The 11,112-nt window shown below is 47.2% G+C and overlaps 1 long non-coding RNA gene across 1 annotated transcript in view; it reads right to left on the bottom strand.

The window, feature by feature from the left end:
• Positions 1–1,668: 1,668 nt before the first annotated feature.
• Positions 1,669–11,112, bottom strand: part of LOC113879712 — a 54,979-nt gene continuing 45,535 nt past the window's right edge. Inside the window, exon 3 of the long non-coding RNA XR_003507435.1 lies at positions 1,669–4,144. This is a non-coding gene — a long non-coding RNA (uncharacterized LOC113879712). The remainder of the gene's footprint in view (positions 4,145–11,112) is intronic.

The raw sequence follows: 11,112 nt of genomic DNA, 5'->3' as shown, positions 1-11,112 counted from the left end.
GGTTGCCATTCTCTTCTGGGGATCTTCCCGAGTCAGGGATTGAACTCTGGTCTCTCACATTGCAGGCAGATTCTTTACCGTCTGAGCCACCAGAGAACCTTTGCTAAGTCAACTCACCTTTCCAGGCCACAGTTTCTGTATCAATAAAAACGAGGTTAAAACTCCTGATGAGACTTGGGGCTATTAGCAGCCCCTGTTGACAGATGAGGAAAACTGAGGCTCACAAAGCTGGTCATATCGATCATATAAGACAGATGAAAGTCAGGCCCAGGCTGTTTCTGGCCATCGACAAGCACCCTGTGGCCCCTAACCACCAAGGGCACACTGCCATGGGTGCCTGGCCCTCCCCTGCCAGAACCCGGGCTTTCCAAGTCACTTTCTGGTGTAGAAGTCAAAGGCATCGATTCAGCCATGTTGGCCAGACCAGCTTTGTTGTAATCCGGGAGAGGCAGGTGTAGTGGGAAGCTGTGTGACGTGACTGGATTGGCCCAAAGATTCCAGCAGAAGTCAAACCCACAGCCTGGGCCACTCAAGGTCTGTGGATGGCACAGAGGTGGGACAGGTCTGGTTCTGCTGGTTTCGAGTTGTGTGACCTTGGAAAAGTCAATCAGCCTTTTTGAACCTTTCTCCTCATCTTCTAGGGCTTCCCAGGTGGCTCAGTGGTAAAGAGTCAGCCTGCCAATGCAGGAGATGTGGGTTTGATCCTTGGGTAGGGAAGATTCCCTGGAGGAGGGCATGGCAGCCCACTCCAGTATTCTTGCCTGGGATGGAGAGAGGAGCCTGGTGGGCTACAGTCCATAGGGTCACAAAGTGTCAGACACAACTGAGTGAGTGAACACACACACACTTCACCTTGTGAGATGGGGTAGGATCTCACGGGCTGTTGTGAAGGTCCCTTAGGATGGGAGGGAAGTCTCAGCCCTCAGGCTGGTCGTTTGGGTTGTTGCTATTCATGCCAAGGCTGGGCTTGGCATACTAAGCCCCAGGGCCACCAGCTGCCTCCCCATCACATCCCCACGAGATACCTTGAGATCATGGAGGAAACTATGAGTTTGCCCAGTCTGTGTTCTTGGGCTTTGCTAAATGAGGGCAGAAATGAAAGACTCTCTCTGCAGGAGAGAGTGCTGCCACTTGGGTTAGCAGTCATTGAATGGGCACCTTTATTTCCAGGCTGTGGATTAGGACAGTGTAGAAGGACCATCGGGGAGCTGTTGAGAGGATCGGAAAGGCAGTTTTTCCCCTCAATAAATTTCAAATTAGTACACTTGAAAAATCACCAGGGCTTCCACAGTTCAAACAAAGCAGTTTCATTGGAACCGAGTCACATTCGGTTTTGTCTGCTTGAAAAAAAAAAAAAAAAATCAGGACCTCCCTGGTGGTCCAATGGTTAAAACTTCGCCTTCCAATCCACAGGGTGTGAGTTCAATCCCTGGTTGGGGAGTTAGGATTCCCAACCAAAAAAAAAAAAAAAAAGCAAAACATAAAATAGGAAAACAAGCAAAGGTAAAACAGAAACAACACTAGCAAATTCAAAAAACTTCAAAAATGGTCCACATCAAAAAAAAGAAATCTGAAATAAAATAAAACAAATATATATATAGGTAAAGGAATGACGTGAAGGTTTAAAAATACCAGGACGCTGGGGGGTGGAAAAAGGACATCGGTAGATTTTTTTTTTTCCATTGCACCTTTATTGTGTACACTGTTCAGAATTCTCACACAGTCTTTCTAGAACCACATGGAACCCGTGAGATGGCTCCCTCCCCCGACAGTGCATTATATTTCTAAGCAGCCTCCTCCTGGCCTCCCTCCTCGAGTCCTCACGTGGCCATCGTTGTGCCAGGATGCAAGGAGTTGCCAGGGGTTATTCATTCTTAGGAGGGAAGGAGGGCGGGGAGCAGAGCTGGCCCTCGGCAAACCATGGGTGTGCATCCGGCCCCGAGGGCCCTCTCCCGGCCAGTCCCTGCCTCTCCATTCCCTCTTTGCCCAGCATGTGACGCCCCTCAGTGGGCTAGGGAATCAGACAGCTCTGGGAATTTGCCTTCTGACTCACCACTACCAGCTACCTGACCTCGGGGAAGTTTCACCATCTGAGTCCCCCTTTCTTCCTCTACGATGTGGGACAGAGACTCTCCAGCTCATTTCCTGTGAGCATTCAACGACTGAAGGGATTCAGGGTCGGGCACAGCGCCTAGCACACAGTATGTCCTGAACGCACATCGACTTCTGTTCCTTCTGGTGGGGAAGAGAAGACTCTTGATGAGGGCCAGGTGCTCGGGGCATCTGCTTTATAAAGAGCCTGGTCCTTAACACGTCCAAGAAGTGACTCTCTAAGGGTGAAATTTCAGACACCACGACATTGGGAGGGAGAGACCTGGCGGTGATCTCCTGGACATCCTTCGACTCCACATAGGCAGCCTGCTGCTTCTTTTGCCCACAGGCAAGGCTGGCGCTGGCAGAAGGAACACTAACCCTGTTTATAAGGCCATGCCGCTGCCCCCAGTAAAAGGCCCATCTCAGGGAGGCAGGAGAACAGGGCACATTCATCCTGATTCAACTGTCCCTGCCAGGGAGGAAGTAGCTTCTTGTGGGTGTAAACCAGGAGCTTGAAGAAATGTAGCAATCTTTTAGGGTGACCGTTGCATCCCCTTCTAGAGCTCTTGAAAGGTCATCTGTTGCAGGGTCACCTGTCCCAGCCTGAAACAGCCAGGTGAGCTCTTGGGGGGTGGGGTCCAAGTGTCATCTACACCCCCACCTACTTTGCAAAGGCTCCCAGGAGGCTCACTACGGGAATTACGCACGTGCTGAGCTTTAACCCCCCTTGTCCTTCCCACCCATCTTTCATGGCATGTGGCCATCAAAATCAAATCTCATCGACAAATGGTCACAAGAATGAAATGACGCTGCCAATGAGAAGCTGAATACTCCTATAGTTGATCCACAGATGTAGCTGTGCCCTTCCTCCATGGTATTCCTTGTAAAAAGAAACATTTTTAAGCTGATCTATATCACTCAGCCCTGTTCATGCATAAGTCTCAGTAAGGATACGGTACATCCAAAGTCCACATGCCCACGACCATTTTACATCTCCAGTATAACAATGAAAAGTCGCTCAGTGGACAATCTTAAAACATGCACCAACCAAGATCACAGCTGGTCTTATGGGAAAATGTCCTCCAGACTGAAAAGCACGAGAGGGAAACGATTCCAGATGAGAGAACAAGGACTAGAGCGATTACACAACAGAACAACTGCAGTCTAAGGTAGATACAGCAGGTAAAACCAAGGAAAGCTGTATGGATCCAGGAGCGCGTCTCCAAATATTTGGTTCATGCTAAAAAATAGAGCACATTTATTAAAAATATATATTTATAAACCTTGATATGAACAGATACACACATCAAGCCAATGAAAAAAAAGAAAAAATAAGTTATCTCCCCGGTATCAAATAGTTAGACACTTTTGATGAATGAGATGCTTGTCAAGGATTGTCCCTGTGGTTTTTTGATACCAAACAGTTCATCGAGTTAGGAGGAAACACGTGTCCTGGGAGACAGGCCGAGAGCTGTGTCTGCTGTGAGCTGTGTCCACCCCTGTTCCTCTTTTTGAACACGTGGCATCTGTCAGTGACCTGGGATAACCCATCTCTGCACCCATCCACTCCCTGATGGTGTCAAAGGGCAGTTTTCCAAGCGTCCTTTCGGGTCCCCTGCCAACGATGTTGAGTTCCTTGCTGTGTGAATGAGTTTTGGTGGATTCATTGTGCTTTAGTGTCTGCTCCTTGCAGCAGGATTGGTTGATTTTGGTGACCCTTTATCGAGTTCGAAGGTGCATCTGATTGGGCGGTATGTGTCGGTCAAGGCTGCTTGCTGGCACAGTGTCCGGTCACTGATCTGCCAACACACAGGACTCCTCCTGTCTTTTGGCCATCCCGAGGCCTGAGGGCCCACTGGGCCATTCACAGAGTGGTGTAGATGTATACAAATATGATGACGATCAGGTTCAGAATGGTCCCAATAATCCCCAGCATCGCCAAGACACTCTCTTCTTTACTCTCTTTTTCCTGGCCTCCTCTGTCTTCATCATTTCCACTCGTGATTACCATCTTGGTGGCAAATGTCTTTATCTTCCTCACCAGACTAACCTGCGATTGGAAAGAGGCAGCACAAAAACATGACAGTTTATAAGCATCCTCTCCAAAGCCTGGCAGACCGGGTCGGGGAGTGATTTCATGTCTGGGGACTAGGCCTTGGGTGGGCCCGAAAAATCTCTCATGGAGAAAACCTTGGGATGCACTGCTCTTTGGCCATGGAGAAATGGCAGAGCATGGCCGATCACTTTCAAGGATGAAGACTGTGATATTGGCATAAAGAGCTCAGCCCGGCGTTCAGCTTGGCCACCACCCATTCTGCTGGGATTTTGTTTTACTCCTTTTCCTTGAAGCAGAGACAGACAGCTGCACAGTCATCCAGCACAAGCACGTGGGCTCTCCCACAGCAGCGGGAACTTGACACGTGTTCACGTACTGGATCCCACCCTAGACAAGTACAGTCCTGTCGTGCATGAAGTGGGTAGGAGGGCGTTGTGGTCACACTGTGCTTTAAACACTGGCCACCCTGTGAACAAGGGTGACCGAACCTAGGGAAGGCAAGTTACTGAGACCAGAGAGGATGGAAAGGGGGGAGGGAGAGAGCATCATAAGAAACCCACATCACCGCCAGTGGGAGCACACACTGGTCAAATCATTCTGGAAAGTTCCCTGGCATTACCCAGAGAAGCAAAGAGATAGTCCCCAGCTGGGCTGAGCTCCTGACCTCCTAGGTGTTCATTGAAGAGAAATCCCTGTACCTGTGAACCTGGCGACAGTGACAGGAATGCTCCTGTGAGCTTCAGCTGGGAAGGCAGAGGACCAGAAATTACCCAAACAGGCATCAAGAGTTGAAGAGAAGGACACGTGGCTCCTACGATGGACGCATCCACACCAAAGAATATGACACGGCAGTGAAATGAACGCACAGCGGCTACACGTGATGGTGTGGGTGAGGCCCCGTCTCGTATGAAGAAGGATGGTGCAGAGAACACCCACAGCATGTGTCAATTCATAAAGACTCAAACAGGGCACGTCAAACAAGTATATTTAGCGACACGCACTTAGGTGTTTGTAAAATGCAAGAGAATGACCAACAGAATTCAGGAGAGTGGCTACTTACAGGAAAGGACAGAGCGGGAATCCCCTCAGAGCAGCAGCAGAGACCTTCAATATACTGGTCATTTTCCATTTGTGAGGCTGTGCGGGAAGCATGTCGAGGTTCGTTTTTTATCTTTATCCTTTCAACTGTTTCAGAGATTGCCTGACGTGTATGACGTATTTTGCAATAACAAAGATATTTCTATTTATTCTTTAAAATAATATGACCATTCAGGGGGCCTGGTGGGCAGCTGAAACCTTCTTTTCCACTGATGACTAATCCAAACAACGTGGGGGGTGGGGTGGTGGGGATGACTAATGTGTATGAGATGGCAGCAGCAACAGCCTGTCCTACTTGATGAGATGGGACAGGGACCAGGCCAGGGCCCCTGGCTGCACCTCTTCTATTAGAGAGCTGTGTTTTTTCGAGCTAGAAGGCTTTTCAGGCTCCAGAGTGGTGACAGTCAATTTTCTGTCAACCTGACTGATTCCTGGATCCTGGGGTGCCCAGACATTTTTCAAACATGATTCTGGGTATGTCTGTGAGGGTGGCTGCTGGATGAGATTGACATTGGAATCGGTAGACTGAGCAAAGCAGACTGCCTTCCCCAGTGTGGGTGGGCCTCATCTAAGCTGTCCAAGGCCTGAATAGCAAAAAAGGGCTGAGTGAGAAGGAACTCTTCCTGCCCGACTGCCTTTGAGCTAGGACATCAGCTGTTTTCTGCTTTTGCATCCAGAGGGAAACCTAGGCTCTTCCTGGGTATTGAACCTGCCAGCCTTCAGACTGAAATGAAACCATCAGCTCTCCTGAATCTCCTGGTTGCTGACTCACTCTGCAGATCCTAAGACTTGGGGGTCTCCATAATGACATGGTGCTTCCCAGGTGGCACTAGGGGTAAAGAACCTGCCTGTCAATGCAGGTTAGACGGAACAGATGCAGGTTCGATCCCTGGGTCAGGAAGATGCCCTGGAGGAGGGCATGGCAACCCTCTCCAGTATTCTTGCCTGGAGAATCCCACAGACAGAGGAGCCTGGTGATCCAGAGTGTCGCACAGAGTTGGACATGACTGAAGTGACTTAGCACACATAATGATATGAGCCAATTTCTTATAACAAGCCTCTATCTTTCTATCTATCTCTGTCTCTCTCTCACTGGTTCTGCTTCTCTGAAGAACTCCTGACAAGTCAGTTCAGGGGTCAAAGGATATCTCAGGACAAACATATTAGAGGAATCACGAAAAAAGGAGTCCAGGTAGGCAGAGAGGGCGGCTGCCAGGTGAAACGCCTGCATGCCTCTTCCTTCCTCTGGGCACATGAACCCCTGCAAGGGCCAGGTCACACCTCGGGAATCTGGTCTGGATTCAGGACACAGTGTAGGTGGATAGATTTCTGTGTGAAGGAGAGGCACACGGTGAAGACCAAGGGAACTGATGTAACAGGCACGTGTGCACAAACGAACAAATGTGTGCCTTAAAGGGAAGGCTCATTCCCTTCACAACTTTGGCTTACTTGACAGACTCAGAGTGGGTTCCTACCACCCTAAAGTGGTCAGGGCAAGACTTCGTCTTTTCAGAGCTATCCACTCTATCCTAGCCAATGGAATGAAACTTCTTGGAATAACATCTATATACAGGATGTAATTTCTAATTAAAATTGCTTTTTAAATGAAAAAAGCAGCTTTGGCTAGGCAAAGCTTCTAGGCTGGACATGTTTGGTTTTCTTTCTTTTTCTTTCCAGTACAGTTTTTTTGATGATGGGTAATACACAAACAGAAAGGTGCACAGACTTTAACCATACTTGATGAGTGTTCATACCTGTTAGCTGTCACCAACATCAAGAAACAGAACCTTCAAGTACCCTAGGAGGCTCCCTCTTCCATTCAATCCTTTTCTTCCTTCTTCTTGAAAACCATTACCTTGATTTCTAACATCCTAGGCTAGTTTTGCCTGTTTACGGATTTTATGGAAACAGAACCATACAGGATGTCCTCTTTTGAGTCTTTCCCCTTCACTGTTATGCTGTGTGTAGCTGTAGCTCGTTCATTCTCATTGTGAACAGTACTCCATTATATAAACAGACCCACTACGTATGCATTTATTTTACTGCTGATGGGCATTTGGGTTGCTTTCAGTTTGAGGTCATTATGCTGTTCTGAACATTCTTTTACATTTCTGCTGGCAAACGCACATATGCATTTCCCCGATGTTTTAAATGAAAATTTTCACAAACAGCAAAAGAAAAAATTTATACTGAGCACCCATCCACTCAGCAACTAAATGTCACTATTAGCATGTTACTATACTTGGTTTTAGTCACTCACCTAGAGCCAGACATCCTGGAGTATAAAGTCAAGGGGCCCTTAGGAAGCATCGCTAAGAGCAAAACTAGTGGAGATGATGGAATTTCAGCTGAGCTATTTAGAACACAAATGATGATGCTGTTCGAGTGCTACACTCAATATATCAGCAAAGCTGGAAAACTCAGCAGTGGCCACAGGACTGGAAAAGGTCAGTTTTCATTCTAATCCCAAAGAAGGGCAATGCCAAAGAATGCTCAAACTACTGCACAATTGCAGTCATTTCAAACGATAGCAAGGGTACGCTCAAAATCTTTCAAGCCAGGCTTCAGCAGTACATGAACTGAGAACTTCCAGATGTACAAGCTGGGTTTCAAAGAGGCAGAGGAAACAGAGATAAATATGCCAACATTTGCTGGACCATGGAGAAAGCAAGGGAGTTCCAGAAAGCCTTCTACTTCTGTTTCATTGACTATGCTAAAAGCCTTTGAATGTATGGATCACAACACACGGTGGAAAATCTTTAAAAGATGGAAGTACCAGACCACCTTACCTGCCTCCTGAGAAACCTGTATGCAGGTCAAGAAGCAACAGTTAGAACTGGACACGGAACAACGGACTGGGTCAAAATTGGGAAAAGAGTAAGACAAGGCTGTATATTGTCATCCTGCTTATTTAACTTACATGCAGATTACATCATGTGAAATGCCAGTCTGGATAAATCACAAGCTGGAGTCAAGATCACCAAAAGAAATATCAACAACCTCAGATTTGCAGATGATACCACCCTAATGGCAGAAAGCAAAGAGGAACTAAAGAGTCTCCTAATGAAAAACAAAGAGGAGAGTGAAAAAATTTGTTTAAAACTCAACATTCAAAAACTGAAGATCATGGCATCTGGTCCCCTCACTTCACGGCAAACAGAAGAGGAAAAAGTGGAAGCAGTGACAGATTTTACTTTCTTGGGCTCCAAAATCACTGTGAACAGCGACTGCAGCCATGAAATTAAAGGACACTTGCTCCTTGGAAGAAGGAAAGTGAGGACAAACCTAGACAGTGTATTAAAATACAGAGATATCACTTTGCTGACAAAGGCTCATATAGTCAAAAAGTTATGGTTTTTTGCAGTGGTAAAGAATCTGCCTGTCAATGCAGGAGACGCTGGAGATGTGGGTTTGATCCCTGGGTTGGAAAGATACCCTGGAGTAGGAAATAGCCACCCACTCCAGTATTCTTGCCTGGAAAATTCCATAGACAGAGGAGCCTGGCTGGCTATAGTCCATGGGGTTGCAAAGAGTTGGAGATGACTGAGCACACACATCATCTTTCCAGTAGTCATGTATGAATGTTTCAGTTGAACCATATGGAAGGCTGAGCACCGAAGAACTCATGCTTTCATATTGTGGTGGTGGAGATGCTTTTGAGAATCCCTTGGACGGCAAGGAGATCAAACCAGTCAATCCTAAAGGAAACCAAACCTGAGTATTCATTGGAAGGACTGATGCTGAAGCTGAAGCCCCAATACTCGGGCCACCTGATGTGAAGAGCTGACTCACTGGAAAAGACTGATGCTGGGAAAGATTGAGGGCAGGAGGAGAAGGGGACGACAGAGATGAGATGGTTGGACGGCATCATCGACTGGATGGACATGAGCATGACAAACAGGAGATAGTGAAGGACAGGGGAGCCTGGCGTGCTGCAGTCCATGGGGATGCAAAGAGTCAAACATGACTTACTGAACAACATTTGCTTTCTCAGATACCTATCCCTGAATCTTATCCAGCCATCTTTTTGGGGTGCATTTCAAAGTAAACTGCAAATATCATTATCTGTGTCGGGTGCTCAGTCATGTCTGACTCTTTGCAACCCCATGGACTAGAGCCTGCCAGGCACCTCTGTCCATGGGATTTTACAGGCAAGAATATAGGAGTGGGTTGCCATTTCCTTCTCCAGCGAAATATCATCCATTTAAATACTTTCCTTTAAATACTGCAGTTTACATGTATTAACTAGAGTCAAGGTTTGTTTGCAATGTTTTCTTTTGATGTAAATCTGTGCCATTTCCTATTGGCTCCATCCCCCTAAGAGAAGAACTGCTAGGGTATAAGGTATAAGTGGTTGCACGCACTCACTTGTTTCTGAGTGCAAGGTTGGCCCCTTGTTTCATCTTGGTGATTCCATGGCCTTTGCATGGGGTCACAAGAAGGCAAAGGGACATCCACTCCCTTCTCTGCCCTGGACAGACATCTACCCAAGCACCAGTTCTCTTTCATGGGTCTCTTGTTTCTTGCAGTTCCCTTAGCCAGACTTCAAGCCCTGAGAGAGCAAGCTTTTGAATCTCCAACACCAAGCACAGGGCTTGGCATGGACCAGGCATTTGGGGAAAGTGCACTGAAGCAGTGCGTGAGTGGGTGCTGCAGGCTGGGGGAGCGGTGGGGGTGGGGGTGTGAATCTGGCCATCCCCGTCTCTGCAGGGCAGGGACAAGATCACCAAGGTTGGTCTAAAGAGACACAATTAGCTCTGCCCTTAAAACCCGACACCCATCATCGCAGTCACTCAAGCAAAACAAAGTACCAGTCACGGAGGCTGCTTGGTTTCAAGGCTTAATTTAGCCTCTTCCCCGAGTTAACCCAAGACAGCTCTGACTCAGGAGGAAGTGGAGGAGAATAATCAGGTCGACTGTGTTTACTTTCTGAGGTCTCTGCAGCAAACCGAAAGCCCAGAAGAGGCCTTCTCCGACTCCCAAGAGCTACATTCCAAAAGTCTGCCTCCAAGGGGCTTGAGTCATCAGCCTGAATCTCCCCAGAGAAATGGCGTTGGGAGTGCAGCCGGGTTCCCAAGGGAGCCACCGAGGGTTTCCTTCGAGAGAAGTGATTGGAACACGGTTTTCCTTGGGAAAAGCTGTCTGGTCAGGGAGTGGAGGAGAATGAAAGAGGTTGGGAGATTAGCTGAAAACTAGACCAATAACAGAGATGGGAGGGGAAAACAGAACCAAAATAAAACAGAAAGGAAAGCTGGGGACTAGGCAACGTCTGACATGAAGCCAGATGCATAGGCATAAGTTCATTCATTCATTCCCTCACTCATTCCTACCTGCCAGGAACTGGAGTGGGGCAAGGGGAGTGAGAGTTAGCTGCTAATGAGAAAGGCATTTTTTGGGGCATGATAAAAATGTTCTAGACTTAGATTTTGGTGATGGTTGCACAATTCTGAATTGTACACTTTGAAGAGGTGAATGCAGTGGTTTGTGGATTTTATCTCAATAAAGAGGTTTATCTCAAAAAGAGAGCATTTGCAACAGTAGTGGAAATATAAATTACCTAGAAATCAATCTAACAAAAATATGTAAAATTCTTTAAAAAGAAAAGTTTACAGACATAAAGTTGCACCTATATAAGAAGGAAGACACACCATCTTCAAGGATTGTGAGAGTCAGTATCTAGAAAACATGATTTCTACCTAAGGTGATCTATATACAGAGCTACTACAGTCAAAATTTCTACAGGGTCTTTGGTGCTACCCAGCAGGCTGATTCTCGGAGAAGGCAATGGCACCCCACTCCAGCACTCTTGCCTGGAAAATCCCATGGATGGAGGAGCCTGGTAGGCTGCAGTCCATGGGGTCGCA

The sequence above is a fragment of the Bos indicus x Bos taurus genome, chromosome 21, assembly GCF_003369695.1.
Source record: "Bos indicus x Bos taurus breed Angus x Brahman F1 hybrid chromosome 21, Bos_hybrid_MaternalHap_v2.0, whole genome shotgun sequence".
NCBI lineage: Eukaryota > Metazoa > Chordata > Mammalia > Artiodactyla > Bovidae > Bos > Bos indicus x Bos taurus.
Note: the sequence above shows the minus strand (reverse complement) of the source record. Positions and strands in the feature narration are given on the sequence as shown.